Below are 22,632 nucleotides of genomic sequence, written 5' to 3'. Positions count from 1 at the left end.
AAAACTGGACAGATAAAGTTAAGTAAGAAGAGATAGTCCTCTCTCTAGATCAAATTTAGAAACTGTTCATGCTTAGATTTGGGTATCATCATTGTCAGACAGGAGGTAGCTAGTAATTCTTGAGTCCTGGTCAAGAGCACTGAGAGAACATTAGACTGGCTAAAGAAATGGGCATAGGAAGGAAATCTCCTGACAAAGAGATCCTGATTGACCCTGACAGATTTCATCCCTCAGGTCCTTGCAACAGCATCTAAATGTGCAGGACTAATGCTGTCCAAACAAATTAATGAATAATAATAACAAAACAACAACAAAAAAGCCTACTAGTTCTATTTAATGCCAAATATAATTTCTTTTTAATCCTTAATGAATAGATGAATTAGCTCAAGTTGGAGACTGTGTTTGGAGACTGAATTAGGCAACACGGTAATTCCTAAATCTTGACTTATTACCAAAGGCACATTATTATTTTTTATTATTATTTATTTTTCATCCCAATTTGAGTCTTGATGGCATTCTTATTAGCAGGGAACAATCTGTTTACTGACCCTTCTGTGATTATGGCATTTTCAGTATTCTCTGTACCTTTTTTTTTTCTTCTTTTTTTTTCATGAAGGTAGCATTAAAAGCTAAGAAGAGCTAATATTGCATCATGTAGCCTGACCTACGTTATTATTTATTGTTTGATATTCAGCTTCATAATCTCCTACCTATAAAGGGTCAATGTTAGTGTTGTTAACTGATCACTCTTGCTTTCAGCTTGGGAAATCTGAGGTGCTGTTACTGCATTCAGTTTTGCTCTGTTTTGCAGCCCCTAGTTGACAATAGGTAAAGCTTTTCCCATTCCCAAGAAACCAAGTACCTCATGTGAATAGCTTGCTTGTACAAGCTTCCTTTGTCTGAGGTCTTCTCACTCAGCAGAATCAACACTATAATAAAAATGTCAGTTTAGTTTTTAGTATGAAATGCTTGACTTTTCTTTAACAAGAGAGGAACACTCAATGTTGAAGCAGTCATGAAAGAAAAACTCTTTTCATGACCACTAGAATAAGTGGACAGGGACAGTGAGGCAGAAAGCAAAGAGTGGGAAACTGGCTTTCCTCCAAAACAAGAAAAAGCTACATTTAAGGACATAATTGAATGATTTGGTATTCCTTTGAAGAATTAACACAGCATAATATTTTTAAATGAATAAAAACTAAATATATGATAATCCCATGTCATATATATATATAAATGAATGTTTGAAGTGTTAATGGATGAATTTACAAATATTTTAGATGAGGAAAACAAGTGACAATACAACTGCTGTCTGGGTTTAAAACTACAAACACGCACACAGGCCCAATTATCTACAATGAAGTAGCGTGAGAAAAAAAAAAGAAAAAAAAAAAGGAAATGAGAAAACTTAAAAAATTAACATCTTGTCAGCATACTGACTTCTCTGCTTGCTTAATAGAAAAGGGTGTTATCAGTTTTATTTCCTTTGAGGATAGGGAAGAAGCTATTATAGTGCAGAATCCCTTGTGCCTATGAGAAGAGAGCTGAAAATAGATTGAAAAACGTGTGGGAAAAGCAGGCATAATCAAAACTAGTTACTCTACAGAAACATTTCATTTTTTATATCCCAGCTAATGATACATTTTACACATTTTTCTGTTTACCTAAAGAAGCTGCTAATAGTATTTTATGTAAGCACAGAAAGGAAACTGAATTATGGCTAGTTTGTAGAGAACTCAAATTCAATAATTGTTACATAAAGCATGCTTAAGCAAAGATATTCAAACCCAATAAAAAGGGGCATTCCTATAAATACAAACGGTGTCTAATTAACAGAGAATCATAGCTGAATATGTGACATACCCTGAAGGTTAAGTATTGTTTTATGTGCCTGGAAACAGGCGTGGGAGGCAAAAAATAAGATCTATTCATCACTGAGGCACAGTGAAACTTGTCAATAACAACCTCACAAAGGCCACAACTTTCATCATCTTTATAACTGATGGCAGCATAACGTAGGATAATTAATACAAAACACATCTCCTGGGGATGAAGGTTTGTGGTTAGGAGAGGTGGATGAGGCTATCAAGTGACTTGCAGTATTTATTTCTTTCTAAACATGATTTTTTTCCTTTTCATGAGCACAGCCACGTGCACCCACATATCAGAAGTCTGTGTGATGCCCAGACTGGAGAAGGACAAGGTCGAAACACGTTTTGGGGATGATAGGAACCAAAGAGGGAATTTGACTCTGACTCACCAGAGAAGCAGACATTCCTCTGCTAATGATTTGGTCTTTTTACAGCAAGAATGAGAATGAAATATTACTTGAAGAAGTATTTAGCAGGGAATGATGAGAGGAAGGATTGGGAGAGGAGGAAATAATTGAAAAAAACGTACGCACAAATACAAACTCACTGTTTCTAACTCAGCCTTCTTATTCTTTCTCATTCTATGACATGATCACAGAATCACAAAATACTTGAGGTTGGAAGAGACCTCTGGAGGTCATCTAGTCCAAGCCCCTTGCTCAAGCAGGGACACCTACAGCAGGTTGCCCAGGACCATGTTCATATGGCTCCAAGGACGGAGACTCCACAACCACACTGGGCAACCTGTTCCAGGGCTCGGTCACCTGCACAGTATAGAAATGCTTCCTGATGTTTAGAGGGAACCTCCTGTGTTCCAATTTTGCCCATTGCCTCTTTTCCTGGTGCTGGGCACCAATGAAAAGAGCCTGGCTCTGTCTTCGTTGCATTCTCCCTTCAGGTATTATATACACTTTGACAAGAGCTTTTCTGAGCCTTCTCTTTTCCAGGCTCTACAGTCCCAGCTCTCTCAGCTTCTCCTCATAGAAGAAGCACTCCAGTCCCTTGATCTTCTTGGTGGCTCTCTGCAGGGGGGTGCTGATGATGTCAAACAGACCTACTGTTTTTTTCTTGATTTTTTTTTTTATGTTATTGCCTAGGATGATTCCTTTAGCTGCTTTCTCCTCTTGTATTGTAATGTATTTTCACTGCAAGTTTCATGATGCAGTAAGAAACATTATAGCAAAGAAAAACATATGACATGGAAAAGTGATTGAAGAGCAGTTGGCAATGAAGAAGGGAATAAGTCAAACTAGCATTGGGGAAAGAATAAACACAGAAAACTGTCCAGACAGCTGATATCTGTCTCCTCTACTGCTACTGAATAAAGATCTTGTTTGCATTGGAAGTGGCCAGGAAACCAGCACAATCCCTCAGAAAAGTCCCAGTTTGTCTGCTCTTTTCCACAAAGTATGAAACTACCACAAATGAATTTAACAAGCTGGGGAATCTCTATGAGATCCCAATTTTTTAAATATATTTTGTATTTGGAAAACATTTTTTTAAATGCTATTGGATATAATTGTTCCCCAGAGACACGTAGTGCTTGATTTGCTAGATCTGGTCAAAGCATTGACTGTGCTGCTGTAAAATTTAACTTTTCCTGCATCCCATCATGTAGAAATTTCAAATTACATCAGCCCTGATTTCCACGTCTCAGCTTTTATTATTGCTAAGTGCTTGTTATGCTTTGTTTCTGCTTTTCAATGTAAATACATGGTGGGTTTTGCTTTACCCTGTTGTAATAGTATTGCAGCACACTTTCCCTTGCTACCACGTAAAATATAATGTGAATGCAGCATCTTTGACCCAAATTACAATTGTTTTGGTTCTTTGAACAGATGGAAACTCTGGATGACAGAGTTGGAACATCTGGAAACAGATGTATATCCTCTTCTAGAGGGACTCCTCAACTAAACCAATGCAAATGGCAAGTTAATCTAATGTAAAAAGAACAAACATACTGTTTTCTTTAACTGTCATCCTCTCCCAAATACCCCCAATTTTTCATTTTCCATAATTTGTAGCAGTCTTCTCAAAATCACTGGAAATGGAAGCAATCCCATCTTATACAAAATGTTATAGGATGTATTCCCATTCGTGAATAGCTCTGTACCATATTGCCAAAACTTTGGTGATTAGCATATATTTGTAACATTAGGATAGGATAGGATAGGATAGGATAGGATAGGATAGGATAGGATAGGATAGGATAGGATAGGATAGGGTAGGATAGGATAGGATAGGATAGGATAGGATAGGATAGGATAGGATAGGATAGGATAGGATAGGATAGGATAGGATAGGGTAGGGTAGGGTAGGGTAGGGTAGGATAGGATAGGATAGGGTAGGATAGGATAGGATAGGATAGCATGGCATAGCATAGCATATAGAGTAGAGTAGAGTAGAGTAGAGTAGGATAGAGTAGGATAGAGTAGGATAGAGTAGGATAGAGTAGGATAGAATAGAATAGAATAGAATAGAATAGAATAGAATAGAATAGAATAGAATAGAATAGAATAGAATAGAATAGAATAGAATAGAATAGAATAGAATAGAATAGAATAGAATAGTTCAGTTGGAAAGGACCTACAGAGGTTATTAAGTCCAACTGCCTGACCACTTCAGGGCTAACCAAAAGTTACAGCATATTTCTAATACGCTGTATTAGAAATAAAATAAATTTTTCCTAGTGTCCAGTCTAAACCTCTCCTGGTGCAGCTTTGTGCCATTCCTGCACATCAGGACATCATTGGTTACCAGGAAGAAGAGACCAGCACCTCCCTTTCTGCTTTCCATCCTCAGGAAGAGCAATGAGATTGCTTCTTAGCCTCCTGTTCTCCAGAGCAGACAACCCAGGTGTCTTCGCCCTCTCCTTCCAGCCCTTTTAAAAGCTTCTTTGTTATCCTCCTCTGGGTGATTTCAAGTATCTTAATACCCTTTTAATATTGTGGAGACCAGAACCGTACAAAATAACCAAGCTGAGGCCACAACAACGCTAGATATAGCAGGAGAATCACCTCTTTTGACCAGCTGGCTGTGGTGTGTTTAAATGCATCCCAAAATACAGTTTGCCCTCCTGGCCGCCAGGACACAATACTGACTCGGGTTGAGCCTGCTGTCAACTACCACCCCTAGATCCCTTTCTGCTGAGGTGCTCTCCAGCCACGTGTCTCCCAGTCTGTACCTATGTCCAACATTACTGTGTACCAGGTGAAGAAGCCAGCATTTTCCTTTGATGAGTTTCATGCCATTGATGATTGCCCAGCACTTCAGTCTATCTAGATCCCTCTGCAAGGCCTCTCATCCTTCCAGAGAAACAACAGCACCTCCCAGTTTAGTATCATCAGCAAACTTCCTGAGACTCATTCCACTCCTGCATCCAGATCATTGATAAAAATGCTGAACAGAACTGACCCTAGAATTGAGGTCTGGGGAACACTGTTAGTGACCGGCTGACAGCTAGATATAGCCCCATTCACTACAACTCTTTGAGCTCTATCGTTGAGCCAGCACATCATCCAGTGTAGCATGGACCTGTTTATCTCACAGTTGGACAATTTATTCAGAACACCATAAGGAATGGTATCAAAGGTCTTATAAAATAATAATAATAATAACAACAACAACAACAACAACAACAACAACAACAACAACAACAAAAGAAAGATTACATCCACTGCCTTCCCTTCATCCAACAAGCAGGTGACATTATCATAGAAGGTGATCAAATTACTAAGGCAGGATTTTCCCTTCATGAACCTATGTTGACTATGCATGATAATAGCTTTGTTCTTCAGATGACTTTCAGTAGCAACTAGGATAACGTTCTCAATACTTTTCCAAGTATTGAGATTAGACTAACAGGTCTGTAGTTTCCTGGGTCTTTCCTCAGGCCCTTCTTGTAAATTGGTATAACATTGGCTAGCTTCCGGTCAGCAGGGACTTCCCCAGACTACCCAAGAACTTTGTTGAGAGAGGTCCAGCTATAAGATCCACTAACCCCTTTAGTACTCAGGCCCCATAAACTTATTACAGCATAAAGATCCACAAAAGCTAACACAAAAAAATGGTATCTCTATTACTCAGTTTTCAGAGTGTTCTCCTGCAGAATGTCACTGCTGGAGAGACAGGAAGGAAGTTGTGAAGTTCTCATTGATTTCAGTGGAGTAAAATTTGATTTTTTTTGGAAGATCCCAAATTCCATAACAGACACCTGACACAGGAGAGGATATTTACTCTTCCAAACCTTCAGAGCCTCTTGTCTGAGACTGGAAGTAAAAAGCCTACCACTTTCAAACAACCTTCTGAGATTTACAAGAATTTTCTGACAGATACATCTGTACTGCTTGCCTAATAATAGCAATTGTCTGCATAATTGGGAGCATAAAAAGAGGTGGGTAAGCCTTTGAGGAAAGCCAATTAAGCATGCAAACACTGCTTGTAATTGGTACATAAATTTAGGTATTCTAGTTGCATGTGTATTTCCTGCTTAATGGTGATATTTAGTAGCTCAATACTTTCTCTGCTTTGTATCCTTCCAAGTTTAAAGAAGTGATCCTTCAGTGCATCTGACTCTACATAACTTCTACAGGGCCATACATCCAAAATCAAATATTGCAGGGGTAAATCACATTCTATAACACTTTGAAGAACATTCAAAGAGCAGCTGTACTGTGACGAAGCTGCACTGAAAAAAGAGTTGGCTGGCTGTTAGCCAGCAATCTAAAATTATGTTCACAGCCTTTTTTATTGAAAGTGATGCCCATACATACCAAGATATTTTTAGAGTAAATACTAAGTTAGGATGCAGTCAACATGTATGGTGACAGTGCTGTTTACTGTTTTTTATTGCTTTTTTTTTTTTTTTACAGGTAACAGATTTAGTCCCCATCATTATAACTCTTGATGGTAGCTGTCCCATTTATTTTGTGTGTAGGTTTTTAATTGAGACATTATCAGTTGATGAATAAATGTTCCACTAACAGCTCAGTAATATCAATTATCACTGCATGCAATCATTAATATAATAATCTCACATGCATGAATAGTTGCATTGCTATTAAAAAGTGTGAAAATTGGAAAGTTAGAGAAATAACAGAATGTCAGTTTTATTTGACTGTTTGTCACAGCTGACATTCTATGAATTTGCATTCTACAAGGATTCACAGGAGTTTGTTGTTTGGAACATATCATTGCTATAGCATTCTCTTATGGTTTTCATTTCATTTGAAAAATACCTTAATAGTACTTGATTGTTGCATATGTTTTTATTTTCAGAGTGAACAATATATCAATTGCCTCTTTTGGAAATATAGAATCTCTTTTTAATGTTGATGAATGTGTAGGAGAAAAGGACAAAACACATATGCCAGAATAATAATAAAATTTTTGATTTATAAACCTGGTAACAAAAAATAAAAAATGTTATAACTAATAGTGTTTGACTGAGTCCTTACAAGATCTTTTTTTATAGAAAGAGGTCATGAATCAGGTCTGAGGTTGCAATCCAAATTTCATCTGAATTCAGAACGAGTCCGGAACCTTAATTAACAGAAAAATAGAAGTTTTGCAGTTTGAATTAAAGATATAATAGGTACTTAGTAGAATTTAGTCACTAAATTATCAATTTTTTAATCATTCTTCAATGTATGTCTTTTAACTCGCATGTTTACTCTGTTATATTCGTAAAAAGTAATAACAAACCCTCTCATTCTATTCTTTAATAGGCCTCTTAACTTTTCCCAAGAACAACCAACCCTCTTCTGATCATCACACTAAGGCTTTTCTGATCATTTTCCTGATAGAATAAATTTTACATAAATAGAAGGGATCAAAATCGATACCAGATATTTCGATGCATGTGTGGAGGGAGCTTGACCAGGGAGACATTTACTTCCTAAGATATAAACATTGCCTGATGAAAACAGGAAAAATAAACTTTTTTTTTTCAAACTCAGACAAATATAATGGCAGGTTTCTCATGGAAAGGGTCAAACCCAAAGATGGTAGACAAATAAACAGGTGATCTTCAATTACAGTTCTTCTGGTACCTAGAAAGGGAAAATAAAGCTGTATCAGGTGTTATACAGATGTTACAATGGCTGCTATAACAAGGAAGTTTTTGAAAGCATATGTTATAAAGTAGACTCCAGTACAAATAGATTTTTCTGATATTAGTCCTTTGAGACTGATGTTGCTATGACTGATAGGAATGAACTAAAAAAAAAATAGGAGACATCTAAACATCTGAAAGAAACTTATTCTCATTTATCTAAAAGTGCAATAAAGTATAAAGAAGTATCAGAGATGTGAATAGTCATGTAAGAAAAAGGACAGTAGTAGATTTCTACAGTAACTTAGATTTCTTTCTTAAAGGTAGATTACAGGATATTTTGACTTTTCCTCCTACTTTTTTTCCAAATTACACATTTTTGCAATTTGCTTTTCTGAGGCAAACTTTGTATCACTGAAGTTAAGAGTAAACTCTTTTCAACACCTCCATTCAATCCTATGGCTGCTTGCAACATTAATTAAACCATGGGTCCCATCTGCATCTAAACTAAATGATGTTATTCACTATCATCAATGCAATCAGGATCAGATTTCTTATACTTAATTAGGGAGATCACAAAAGCTGCCTTCTTAGCAACATTTACTCACATCAAATTACATTTCATGGTGTAAGAGAATGTGAAAAGGAATCTTAATCTGCCTACATACATCCCAATGATGTTATGTTTTTAAACACAGGACTGAAAAGCAGAATTCTTTTTTTTTTTTTTTCCTGTAGTAGATTATAATAGACAAAAGGCTTATTTTTATACTCTTCCAGAAGATTAAGTATTTCAGAGATCCAGTTTTGACAAACTATAATTAATATCCATTAATGTATAAAGGGAGAACAGAAAAGAAAAGGGAAAAAAAATCTTTTACAGTAGTCATCACTTTTTCCCTTGAAAATACTTGTAAAAACAAGTTTAATCCATTACTCTCTTTTTTGATTTAAAAATATTGCAAATTGCAAAGAAAAAAAAATGAGTTGTGCAAATAAAGACATCTGAGAGGGATGTGTATATTAACAAACCAAGTTTCTCATTGGAGATCCACTCATTGCGGTAAGCATACAGTTCATTTTTCTGAACTTTCTGACACCTGTTCAAACCCTTTGAATATCACCAACATGCAAATCCTGAGCCTAGTGGCCATTCCAGATGTTCTACACTAAGTATGTGGTCTTGATTGCTACAAAGCTGATCTCCAGAAGCTATGCCATACCTTCTGGAGCCTTTATGATACTGCCTGGTATTGGCAAAGACATTTCTGTTGCTTTCCAAAACACTATATTATCTGAAATGTAAAATCTACAATAATAACAGTAATACAACTAAAGCATAAAAATACCATAAAGCACGGAGTAACAATTTTATGGCAAAATACTCTTTATCGAGCAGATGTAAAGATAAAACTGAAATTGATATCTCTTTCATACTTTCTTATTACAAAATTGTTTGCAGTTCACTAAAAACTTAGCAGAGCAAAGGTTTAAAATCAGAATCTAGTGACTTATATTTTATCACATTAATCAATTATTAAATAATTATACATTGTACTGAAAAATTAGTAAAAAAGAAAGGAAAGTAAAATGTCATTCCAAAGCTTTCTACTTTAAAAATACATCACCACAAATCCCTTCTTTTCCTTCCCAGTTATTATTTTCTCCAGGAATCTGGTTTTCTTATAGGGGTCTAGATACCACCAATCCTTAGGTTTTTCATATTCAGAAGCTTCCTGTATAAATAAGCATTTATCCTGAAGTGTATACCATCAGAAACTCAGCTTTGATAAGATTCCTGGTTGCAGTGCCTTTGCAGGTTACAACAACATTGTATGACAAGAGGAACAGTCTTTCTGGTAAGAAAATTGTGAGCTGTGATGAATTTTGAGCTCTTCCAAGTACTGTAGTTTATGCAGTATCATTTCCATTCTCATCAGCTACCGAATCATATTCAAAGTTGTAAGGTTTTTCTAGGTCTTTTTGTGGCCAGAGCTTAGAGTATCTAAACTGAAGTCCCCAAATGAAAACAGTGACTGTCGATTTTGTTTTACTGGAAAACAGAAACCTTTGCAAGGAGGGTAAATCTTGTTAAATAGAAATGAGTGCTTTTGCTGGGGCCACTCTGGGACTAAGAAATCAACTTCTGCAGGAGGAACAAGTTTGAGTGCCACTTCCCTTTCCACGTGCAAATTGGATTTTCTTAACCTTTCCTTCTGTAACATAAACATTTAGATGAACAGTCAGACAAGCATTGTATATTGTAAAACAAAACATTGCACAGTAGACATATCTTCCCCTGGGGAGAGGAATGAAAGAATAAACATGTAACAAGCATTAGTCACATTGCTTAACGCACTACTGGAAGGCACTCAAATATTCATTGTGACTAAGCTATAAAGAGTTATATAAAATATAATAAATGTATTAACTTGTCAAATAATTTGTTGCATTCTGCATCAGCCTGAGTTAGAATGAATTTTAAGAGTAGTTCCATGTACAGTGCATTTCAGCTGAGTTGGAAAAGGCTTCAAAATCTTGTCAGAAAGACAATTTTGCATTTGCCTTACTAAGCACAGGTATAAAAAAAGTAATCCTGATCTATTTTTTAATAGAATTCCATAGTAGCACCTGGAATTGGCAAATCATCAGTGGTCATCCTGATCGACAAACAGCAGAGAAATACCCTGAAGAGAGACCAGGAAACTGGTCTCCTCCTCCTCATCATCATGTGGCTGTTTCCTAGCAACCTTTCAGTATCATCTCAGATTTATTTCCATTTCCATAGGGACTGAGGCAAGAGCAGTTAACAACTGTAGCACATAGACACAATCAGCCTTGGAAAGGAGAACAGTCAGTGGAAGCTGAACAGAAGGAAGTCAGAGTTATTTATAAGTTCAGAAGAAAGTTCTTGGAAATATTTGCCACAACAAAAGTGAAACTTCTACCTCTTGTTTAAAGTTCATATCTACAGTCAGTCCCTTGTAGTCTGTAGTTTCCAAGCACTAGTTCCTCCCTATACTTAACTCTTCTTTAGATATAACCACTAATAAAAACCTCTACTCTCTTCAGTTGGCCTGGGAAGTATCTTTCCACCTTGCTCATGGCTGGCCCTGGTTACACAAGTGTTTTATCTCTCCTGTTAATTAGACAATAGTGTAGGTATGGTGGGCATCAGTCTCTCAGAGAAACAGATTAGTACTGAATATTTTAAGAAGCTTCTTCAGCCATATGAATTAGAGAAAGTAAATAAGCCAGTTGCCATTTGACTTCGATGCCATACCAAGGCAAACTGATGGTCTCAGCATTTTTCTGGGCATGGAGTAGTCTGAAACTAGGATATCGAAAATTCATCAATGATTACAGATAGACACTGTGGTTTGTAACTATGCTCTGCTGTCAGAATTAAAGTTTCTGACATAACGATAAAGTTTATTTGTGCTGAAGACAGCAATTTTGCAGTCACTATGTTCTATAATAGAGACTTTTTTTTCTGTCTAAAGTGTGTAGATTTTGTAGATTTGTTTGTTCATTGGTTTGATTATTTTGCTTCCATGAAATGTTTGTCTTATTCTCTTCACTCAATATCCCCTGACAGATTATCAAGCTGCATCACAATTCCTTCCTCAGACCAGTCATTGGCAAAAGGTGAAGCATGTCATATCTTGCCAGGAGTGAATCCAATTTGTCACACTTTTCTATTTTTCCTAACTATTGCTTGTGTGGTGTCATCTTTAATAGAATTTAACTTCTGATGTGGGTGCTGCTACAGTCACTGAAGTTGTTTGGAATCTTGATGTCATAACCTGTAGGCACAAACAGGGACCTTGAGCTGTCCCCAGAACTGGAGACAAGGGCTGGGCGGACAAGTCTGCAACATGCATCTGAGCACACTTTAATCACACTCCACAGGAGGCTGGTGATACAGAATTAATTATTTGACTACCCAATTTAGGGGCTTACATGTGTTTCACAGATCAGTATTGCAGAATTTTATGCAGTCTCCAATGCTCATATGGTTCTGCACATTTCATCTTTGTTGAATGGCTGAGGAGTTTTAGCAGAGTTGCTTCAATGGCTTGAGGAGTAATCCAGATGTATCACGCATCTGTGTAGTGCTTCATTTCAAATGTGTGAAAAATCACACATTTTAGGCTTAAGTTTATGTTTCAACTAGTATTTATTTGTATTCATTATCTGTATTCATATATCTAAAGTGCAAATTATAAGAGTGAGGTTTTATAGAAGACTTTTGCCAAGATGAAGAGCCTTGGACACCTCTTGCTCCTTTGACAATTTTGTTTTTATTACTCCCTTTCACTTTGCAACACACCTTTGAATTGCCTGTTGTGCCTAATCACTAAATCCTTTAAATTGGTAGGGACCTCTTGAGGACATCTAGTCCAACTCTGAGCAAGAGCCAGAGCAAGTTGTTCTCAACTATGTTCACTCCGGTTTTGAATAACTCCAAGTATGGAGGCTCTACAACCTCTCTGGGCAACCTGTTCCAGTGTTTTACCACCCACACTGTAAAAAGTGTTTTCTTGTGTTCATATGTAATGTCACGTTGTCTTTTTTTTTTTTTTTTTTAAATTTGTCCTCCTTGCCTCTTATCCCATCAGGGGGAACCATTCTAGAAACTGCTCTGGAACAGTAAGTCTGTGAGGTTTAGCAGTGTCAGAGTCCAATACTATCTGACCAGGTTCTTTTAGGTATTTTACATAATGAGGATTTGATGTTTAATTCAAAATTTACTTATTTGGAGATAATCTGACATTACACTGGATTTTGATTTACAAGAGTGTTACAGCAGTGTACTGAAATAAAAAATACAAATGGAATATAGCAACTAAAACGTGCAGTTGGATCACAATACAAATGTGATTCCTGTTACTGGTCTCTATATGTTTGTTGTCATGATGCTGGGCATCCCCTGTTGCTGTAAAAGGCTATCTGGTTTGAAGCCCTTTGTTCTCTTCAAAGTTCATTTCATTGGTTGACAGTTTTCTTATTCTATGCTGCACATATATGCTTCCCCCATGCTGATCTGACTATCTCAGGAAGAGAATACTCTCTGTTGGTTATCTCTGTGAAAGCCATTTATAGAACCAGTTGGTTCACCCAACTGATATAACCATCACCTAAAACAAAAGCCACCCTGCAGTCCACTTTGTGTTGAGATAAATTAGTCTTCCTTTACCATAACTATGGTCACTTCCTGTACTCTTCTCTAAGTCTTGAGCACATCACTTACGCTCACCTCCTCAGAGCTGTCTTTCATTGTAAGGGTTTGTAGATCTGTCACAGGCAACATGGGGCCATTGTGCTCCATACGGGAGGTGACCCATAGTCATCTGTGGTCCTGGGATTCCAGGTGTCCCTGCTTGAGCAGGGGGATTGGACCAGATGCCTGCAGACATCCCATCCAACTTCAACTGTTCTGTAATTATGAGACCTATGAGACCCAGTTTAGGGACTTTGCCGAGAGCTGGGTTAGCATGATGGGGGGGGGGGGGGGGGGGGGGGGGGTGAGGCTTGGAACAGAATAGCTGCTAGCCTATGGGTAAACAGGGAGTATTAGCAGAATCTGACTGAGAAACCCTCATACACGTGTTCAGTCCCTATGGCAGTGTTGGAGTAGTGTGAGGTATGGGCAACTCCTGGTTCACAGATGGAGTTTTGAGTTCAGCAGGACCTGTGGGACCACCATGGACCAGTCTCCAGGGTTTGAGAAGTTCTGAGCTCACTGCCATGGTGCTGCTATGACTTCATCAATGCCAGAGCACTGGGCGCCAAGGGCAGACATCATAAAGGTGAGCAGTGGCTGCAATGGTGGCATGTGGTCCCAGGCAAGCCACGCAGGGTGGAGATGACAACAGGCCCCGTTGACAAGCTGATGAGCCTCAGCCAAATCAAGGTCCAAGGTCAAGCCAGGAAATCCAAACAACTGTTCAGGGACAAGGCTGGAGACTGGTACTGCTGCAACATTATTGGGATTAAAATAAGGTTGTGGGTCATGAGCAGAGTGGAGGTAGCCCAAAGAGGGCTGGATAAGGACAGTCAGGCCTGCTAATGGTATCACAGCCCTCAAAAGGAGCCTCCATGACACCCAGCTTGCTTGGGGAGGCGTCATGAATAAATAAAGATAATTGGCTGGTGCAAAGTAAAAGAGCATTCACTAAAGCTGAGGAAAATTGTGAGCAATACCATTTCATTTGCGTTAACCAAAATAAACTGTTGAGTAAAAGTAAATGATAAGAAAATGTCTTGTAATGGCAAAATGATTGAGTGATGTCACTGTAGCTGCAAGACAGTCTCATTACCAGCATGATTTTGTACCAGCTTTACACAATAACTATTGAAAGACTTCCAATATAATTCAGAAAGTTCAAACACCCCTCTCTTAAAGTCCACTGGATTTTGCTTTAATAGTTTATTCTCCAGGGAGCTGAATTATTTATTGATTTGTTAAGGAGTACAATGATCTAAATGCAAGAACTGGAGTGTATGTAATTGAGATCCAATTGGAGGGACATTAACCTACGCACTAAGTTTAAGTGCAGACACTTAAATTGGCCCCCAGATTAAAAGAAAGTCTTTTTTCAGTTGGATTCTTTCACTGCCAAAAAGTACATTTTAAGAACGAAAGGGCATAACTTGATCTTTTTTTTTTTCAATCCACAGATTTTCTATCTCATTCTAAATTGGACAAAAGTAACAGAGCAATGGAATGTGTTTTTGAAATGACCCAATGCTTGCTTATTTAAGACTGTAAACCCAGACTGCATTCCAAAATACTGCTTAAAAAAAATAGCTAATATGATTCACTATTGTAGCTTTCCCAGCATGTCACAGTAGAGCAGAACTACTAGGAGAGTCAAGTGATGAAGGAATTTCAAGACCTATGGAAAAAGTATTGAATCAGTATGCTTTTGTCTGAGTACTGGGAACGTTCAGCACATTTTGTTTCAGTCAAGGACAGAAATTTATTGTAATTGGTATTCAATTAAGCTTTGAAAGTAACTTTTCTTTAGCAGGACTGGTGTTCTACCAACATAATCTTATACTATCAGTTCCTTTGAGTAATTAAGAGTAATTAACTGTTAAACTACCTCTTAAAAATTAATTTCTCTAACTGATAATGGGAGCATCTTGCCCAAAAGAATGGACTATACTTGAATTGTCTTAGCCTGGAAATGCCACCTTCTTCCAGTGTTGTGAGTAAACAGTGAAAAAATATTTAAGCTTTTTAAAAGTAAAGTGATAGATAATTTTCTCATCTGTCTGATTTGCACATGATATAATTAGCTGAATTTGAAATTGAGCCATTTTAAGTCTCCTCTCTTCAAATTAAATATTGTCAGTAGGTTTATATCCCTCTAAATGGTTTGTGAGTTATATGATGATGCTTGCTTAGGTGCTGCTTCCAAAGCTACTAGGAAGCATCCAAAGCAGTAACGTGTTGTTAGGATTTACATGTTCTACATTGCCACTTATCTGGACACAGACTTATGATTTCTTATATACCAATGCAAGAGTTAATATAATATCCAACTCAGATATTTCACGATTCTATGATAGAGATTGCTAACTGACTACAACTATGTGACTTCCTACTGGTAAGTGATTCTTAATGTGTGAATGTCATCAGCTTGCACTGAAAACAATGCCACTCCATGGAAGACATTAAAAGTGGGCTTAGATATGCTGTGCTAAACTTATTTTTTTTCTGTATTTCCGTCTGTAATTCCATATATACTTAAGATAGAATCTGATATCAATTTTTTTTGTATAGTGTCCTACATATCTATTGGATTGTGCAAATGATAATAAAAGTTATAAAAAATCCTTGAAAAAATATAGTGGTTCTTCTCTGCGAGTTCATAGTTTATAACCCCTTATGAACAAAAGGAAAGAACAAACTCAAGCTCAGGGAATAGTGTTATTAAAAGCTTCCCTGTCTCTAATATATATTCACTCTCCCTCCATGTCTCTCCTTTCTCACTTTTCCTCTTTTTGCATTTGTTCATTTTCTCCGTCTCTCTCCCCAGGCTATGCAGTGAGCAAATTTATTATCAGTATAATTTGGACCTACTCAGCTAATTTTGCTGCAAGGTTGCCAGAGACACATAGTAATGCTCTTGTGCATGATCACAAAAATGTTTGTAGTTTTTTGTTGTTCTAGCTACTGTTTTTAAAATATTGACCTTCTGTAAGTTTGAGGCAGACAAAATGAGAGTTAATTAGAATCTTGGAATTCTCACTATCTGGACCCAAATTTAAACCACTGTTATATGGGTTGTAGTTAACAGAAACTTATTCCTGTTTTGTATTTTTTTTTATGGAGAATTGGTTGCGTGTTGTAGGGCCTCTATTACTCTTTAGTAAAGAACAAATCCATTTTATATTCCACAGCTAACAGGTTGGTTTGGCTAGTAAAAAACTGTAAATGCAAGTGCTTCTGTGTTCTTAAATCTGGTTAGAGAACTTGCTTGTGCAGATTTTTAGTGAATGTTGAGATAAGCACTCTGACCAGCACTCTTCAGATCTGTATATTTCTTTGGGCTGAATTGTATTATGTTTGCTTTGAGTTCCAAAGCAAGATATGAGGCAGGATTTTAGCAAACGCTTTTTTTTGTTTTTTAGGTAAATAGGAGAAAAAAATCAATAGCAAGATATTTGTAGATGGTTTAAGAGGTCTATATATGTTAGATTTGCTTTACTTTAGTTTAATTTTGATTCTTTAGGACACTTTTTCCAAGCTGAATTTTAAACTCTCAGATTGAAAAGCAATGGCAGTGTTGGGTCCTGTGTAGCTTAATGATATTGTTAATTTTAAAACTAGTCGGGATTTTAAAATCTTTGCATGTCAGGTATAAATGACACTTTTTAAAATATTGGATAAGCATGGAATTCAGCCTCAGGAAGTGCCCTAAAAGAGCTGGCTATTATCTGTCACACTTTGACCTTAGAACCTTCTACAACTACCTTAATGATGTTTCGAAAGTGTAGGGCCAAAATTGTTATCATTGTATTCATGCCTGGAAGATATGTATGCTTTCCTTCAAACACAATAATGTGATGGAGTTAGCTGACCAGCTTTCAGAAAGTGACACCCTTCCTCCCCTTCTATTATACTTTTCTCTATTCTCTGCATTGTTTCTGCACAGTTTCAGTATTGTAACAGGGAAAAAAAAATCATAACCAGAAGTCAGTGTCAGTAATGACTCTTCAATAGCACACTTACTATCATTTTCATATGGGTAACAAGTGATTTTTGCTCTTAAGAATTATAAAGATAAGAATATAAAACTGTAAAGCACACAAGTGAACTAAGATTTTTTTTCATCTTTCTACTTTACCTTTATATTACTTACCAGGATTATAGGTTAAAACACCTATTATGGAGAATCATGTTTCAATGAGAATAATAATTTTCAGGGATATTTAAAGAAACATGACTTCCTGCAAAACTATATACTAATATATCATACCAAACTGTAGTCCAGCTATAATGAAATCATATCTTATTTCCTTCCAGCTTAATTTGCAAGCTTCTAGGGACCCATTGCCATTCTCCATTCTATAAGAACCACTTCTAAAAATAAATAAAATCTTTTGGCCAACCCCCTGTAAAATGGAATAGTTTCAGAAGGAAAACATGAGATGGAAGCAGTTACTGCGGTCTCCTGAATCCTGGTGACATATTTTAAGAAATTATCATCCTTATTTTTTGCTCCAGATTTTTCTGCCCAAGTAGCAGAGTTAGGAAAAGTGAACGTATATTATTCTCTTGGTCCATGACACCCTGTGGCACATCGTATCATGCTGAACTGAAATTAATGGATTTTACTTTCATATTATAGGCTATGAACTGTGGCAACTGAGAAGCCAATGCACTTCCACTTTTCTTGTCCATTCCATTTAGCAATAACATGGCCATAAGTAGGTCAATACATACAGGGAGACAGTAACATCTTAAAAAGCCACTGTAAATTGGTTAGAGCCTTTGCTCCATTGTGACATAATGAAGTGAAAATAAGGCTCAAGTCCCTGTTACAATAGCTAATGACTAATACAGAGAAGGAAGCATGAGCAGTAAAGGACCTATCCCAAGAACAGTACCTTCAGTAAGCAGAAAATATTGGGCACCTGGGAGCAAAATAGCCTGCAGAAGAAGTTTTTTACATGCACAAATCCAAAACAAGAAAAAACTTGAGAAGGATGGGAATCATTTTCCAGTCCATCCAGCAGTATGACAGCTCATAAACTATGTTACACATCAAGAGCCTCATTGAGTAAGACTGGAAAAGAGATGTGCAGAAAGAAGTAGCTTTCAGATAGCTATCTTTTGTCATCAGTGAATACCCTGAAATCCTTGAGCATCTCAGCTAAATTGCTATTTTAGAGAGTACTGTTGCCAACCTCTTCCACGAACTATCATAGCACATATGTATATTAATTGCCAAAGGTGTCAAGTAAATCCTTCTGCATCTTGGTTTCTTAAACTTGACAGCCTACACAGAATGTTTTTACTTCGTTTTAGGCTGCTATACTTCAAGTGAAATAATATACTGGTTTTGTGCCAGTGAAATAATATACTGGTTTTGTGCCATTGATTTACACCCTGTGTATCCTACTTATGGCAGAAGATTTATGCATTACTGACAGTAGGCACAGACCATAATCATATATTTCCCCCTTTCATTTTAGTGCAGTAAAATTAATATGTCTGATTAAAATATCTTCAAAGACTGACAGGGACAGCAGTATCACTACAAGAGAGGTTCTCCTTGTGTTTGAAAATTACCTTAGGGGTTTCAGATGCTCTTTTAATTAATTTATAATAACTTCTGAGTATAAGTGACAATACAATATCAAGTTATTGAGACAAAATGCCTGCATGCCTTTTGAATTTTATTCGGTAATTCTACTGGCCTACTGAACAGGGATTGCCTCAGCATATGGCAAAGATTCAAGAAATTTCCAACAAAGAATAGATGACTGAGATGAAGTCTTAAAACTACACTACCCGAGACATTAATCTGTTGGAACATGTATTACTACAGGCCTAATTTTAAAGAATGGGTGTTTGCCCGTCATTCATCATTATCTCTACATTTGAAAGGTGATGCCAAAATTACCTTTGTGAATACATTTACAGAAAGATCTTTCTACCCATCTTTGGACATACTGAAGCTGCCTGCGCAGTGGTGCAAGTATAATTATATAAGCAAAGCAAATAGCAAAAATTGTACATGTGCAAATTTATTTTAAAATTAGATTTCTGGCAAGTACATTAAAAAGGATTGAGAGTACATTAGACTACCCGAAAATAATTGCCACTAAATTTAATCAGTTATGTGGAAAGTGAAGAAGTCAACCCAAGGTCAACTTAAAAAGGAAAATGAATGATTTAAGCAGCCATTGCACAGGACCAGATGGCATGACTGGAAGGTTAAAAACAAGAAAGGACAGAGTTCTTCAAATGGTGTTAATTTATTAATGTATGTATACTAGGATCATGTAAATTAAAGGTTCACAAATTATTTACTAATTAAATTTATTAATTTACTAATTGCTGAAGGGAAAGGCTGAGGAAAGAATGATGAAAAGAGTCTCGAGAAACATATACCTTTTCTTATATTCCTATCAATAAGAAGTCCCTACATTTTCTTTAAAATTTTTCATATTGCTTATGGACATTTCCAGATATCTATGCTTGCCCTATTTTTTCTGGAGTATAAAGAAGAGCAGGCAGGCTATGGTTTCTACTCCTGCCACTTCCTGCTATCCTCTTTACAGTGGTCTTCAAGGATGCTTCCCTTTTACATCTATTTATCCTACATGTTAGTAGATAGAGGAAACACTCATCTAAGAATTAAGAACACATAATTTATCTTTGTGCATCAGGTTTCCCTTCAGACTATTACCTCATCTTTTGTTTATCTCATCCTCTCACATCTGTACTCCAGACAACAACCTTCTCTATATTCCTTGAAACTATTCTCAGCTTTGCTGTCACATTATTTTTCTTTCTTGACACCAAAAAGACACTATAATTTAACTACTCATCTATTAATAAATTAATAGCTCATATTTGTGAGGGGCTAAAAGCCAAATGAAGACCAGAGAATTCTGTAAGATCACTGAACGTGAAGCTAATTTTTTGGAAGTTAGGGTATAAGATATGGGAGAAATAAGCATTGTTTGAATAAAGCATGACCAGCAGCACCTTGGTCCTTGACTTTTTCATATGATTAGACCTTTATGTAGGATGATAATTTTCAAGGAAGACCATCTGATAAAGATGAAAGGTAGTGCAGTGGACAGAGAAGTAGCCTAGAAACCAGGAAAGCAACGTCCTTTTGGGTCTCATGTCCCCATCTATAAACAGGAAGTTATAGCTCATTTAAGTAAGTATAATAAGTATAAATACAGTTCAGAAACTATTGGGGAGTTCTGATACAGCTGCTGCACTGTTTGTATGGGGGGGGGGGGGGGTGGAGAGTGAATGAGGAAAATATATAATGCCAGGATTTTACAGATAATGGCTTGTCCAATAGAAAAGACTTTTGGTCACTATTATGCAGGTGAGATTGGAGAATTGGCTTGTGATTTAAAAGCCTTTTTATTATTACCAGTAATCTCACCCATTCAGTTCATTAGCTGACTTGAAGTTTCCTGCTAATAGGAGGACATTTCTATTTAACAATGACACCTTAAAAATTAGTTATCTTACCTGAAGCTAGGCTCCTTCCGTAGCGGTTTAGACACTTGGTAAGGGCAATTATGTCTTACAAAGATTTTAAATCATAGGTTAATTCAGGTTGGAGGTGGTCTCAGAAAATTCCCAGTCCAATCTACTGTTTCTCAGGGGTTCATCCTGCTGGGCCTTGAAAACTTCCAAGAATGAAGGCTACACAACCTCCCCAGGCAGCCTGTTCCACAATCTAGCTGTCTTCAGTGGAAAACTTTTCTCCCTATATCTAGCCTGAACCTCCCTTGTTTCAGCCTATTCCCATTGTCTCATCTCATCCTTCACCATTGTGAAGAGACTGGCACCATTTCTCAACGACCATCTTGTAGCTACTAGGGGGCTTCTTTTAGGTCCCTTCAAAACTGCTTCTTCTTCAGGAGGTGCTGAGCAAGCTGAACTCCATCAGTTTCTCCTCACAGGGCGAGTGCTTCAGCCCCCTGAGCATCTTGGTCACTTCTGCTATGCTTTCTTTAGATTACTGATAATTTTCCTGGGCTAGGGAGAAAGGAAGGTAGGAGGAGGAGAAGGACGAGCCTCAAAATTGGACATCTTGTCTCGGTATTGTCTCAGGTAGAGAAGGATAATCACTTTCGTTTACCTCCTGGCTCTGTTCCTGTGTTAATACAGACCCAAAAACTGTTGACCTTTCCTGCTAGGGCACATTGTTGGCTCACATTCAGCTCGCTGTCCACCAAGATCACTACAATATCTGTGTCCTTTTCCACAGAGCTGCTTTCAAGCCATCAAGTCTTGAGACTGTATAATCACAAGGGGTTCTTCTTTGTAGGTGCAGAACTTAATGTTGTTGAATTTCAAAGGTTTGTACTGGTCCATTCCTCCATGCTGTTTAGTACCTTCTAGATGGCAGCTCTGCTTTCAGGTGAACTGATGGGTGTCCCCAGTGTCATCTGCAAACTTGAGAGTGCACTCCATTGACTCCTCCAAGTCATAAATAAAGATGTTAGAGGACAGGTCCCCATTTAGACCCCTGTGGTACTCACTAGTTACTGGCCTTTGAGTAGACTGTGGGCTATTTATTAACTGGCATCCTCTGAGTCTATCCAGCCAGTCAGCTTTCCACCCATATAGTTGTCCACTCATACAGACCATGTCCTAACCTGCATACAATAAAGCTCAGAGACACAGTCAAATGTCTTGCTAAAACCCACACTAATTACAGCCACTGCTCTCCCCTTGTCCACAGATCCACCCACTTTACTATAGAAGGTAATCAGATTAGTCAGGTGTGATTTACCATCTCCCTACCTTGACTCTAGAATTCTACATAGATTACTGCTTAGATCATATGCATTTATACTGCTAAAATGAGATTAAACACATCCTAAGCTTGGTCTTTTATAGTTCTAGAAATTTTTATTCACATTGTTCTTTGTAAACCCAGGACTCTTCCTCACCAACTGTTTTAATACATCTGCTTATACAGCAAATGAAATAAGGAAGTTTCAAGTAATGAAAGTGTAGCATTTTTTCAAAGTGTTTCTGACAGACTGGATGGTAACTGCATCATCAAGTATCCTGCCAGTTCTAGGCTGGCTCCTCAGTACAACTCAACTTGGCAGAGCTAATATGTACACAAAAGCCAATTAGCTATGGGTGAATTTTTTTTTCAAGTTTTCCATTTTAGCTCCCATTAGAGCAACTGATCAAACTCCCATTGCTTTTTGTGGAAACTAGGTTATGTCATTAGAATAATTCAGAAAATCCAGCATATCTCATTTGGTTTTGAGAAGCTTTGAAACTGCAAATCAAACTGGAAATTGGGTTGTTCTGAAAGGAGAGAGGAAGCATTATTTGGAAAGATTTTTCAAAATCCTGAACTAATTCTGAAATGCAGCAAAGAGAATCTGATGGCCCTAGTGAAATAGGACTCCTACAGTATATTTGAGGTGTATTAAGACAGAAAGTTAGAAACTGTATTCATCTAAGGA

At 37.2% G+C, this 22,632-nt stretch overlaps 1 protein-coding gene and 1 long non-coding RNA gene across 4 annotated transcripts in view; one reads left to right on the top strand and one right to left on the bottom strand.

The window, feature by feature from the left end:
* Positions 1 to 22,632, top strand: part of FUT9 (fucosyltransferase 9) — a 120,398-nt gene that overhangs the window by 24,059 nt on the left and 73,707 nt on the right. The gene's annotated exons all lie outside the window — the stretch shown is intronic.
* LOC308193437 lies at positions 1,263 to 13,373 on the bottom strand. Its single transcript, XR_013949632.1, has 2 exons — positions 7,715 to 13,373; positions 1,263 to 7,412 (listed from the first exon to the last, which is right to left on the bottom strand). It is a non-coding gene; the product is annotated as an uncharacterized lncRNA (long non-coding RNA).

Source organism: Anser brachyrhynchus (genome assembly GCF_964034855.1).
Source record: "Anser brachyrhynchus genome assembly, chromosome: 3".
NCBI lineage: Eukaryota > Metazoa > Chordata > Aves > Anseriformes > Anatidae > Anser > Anser brachyrhynchus.
This window is presented reverse-complemented; position numbering and strand designations above follow the sequence as displayed.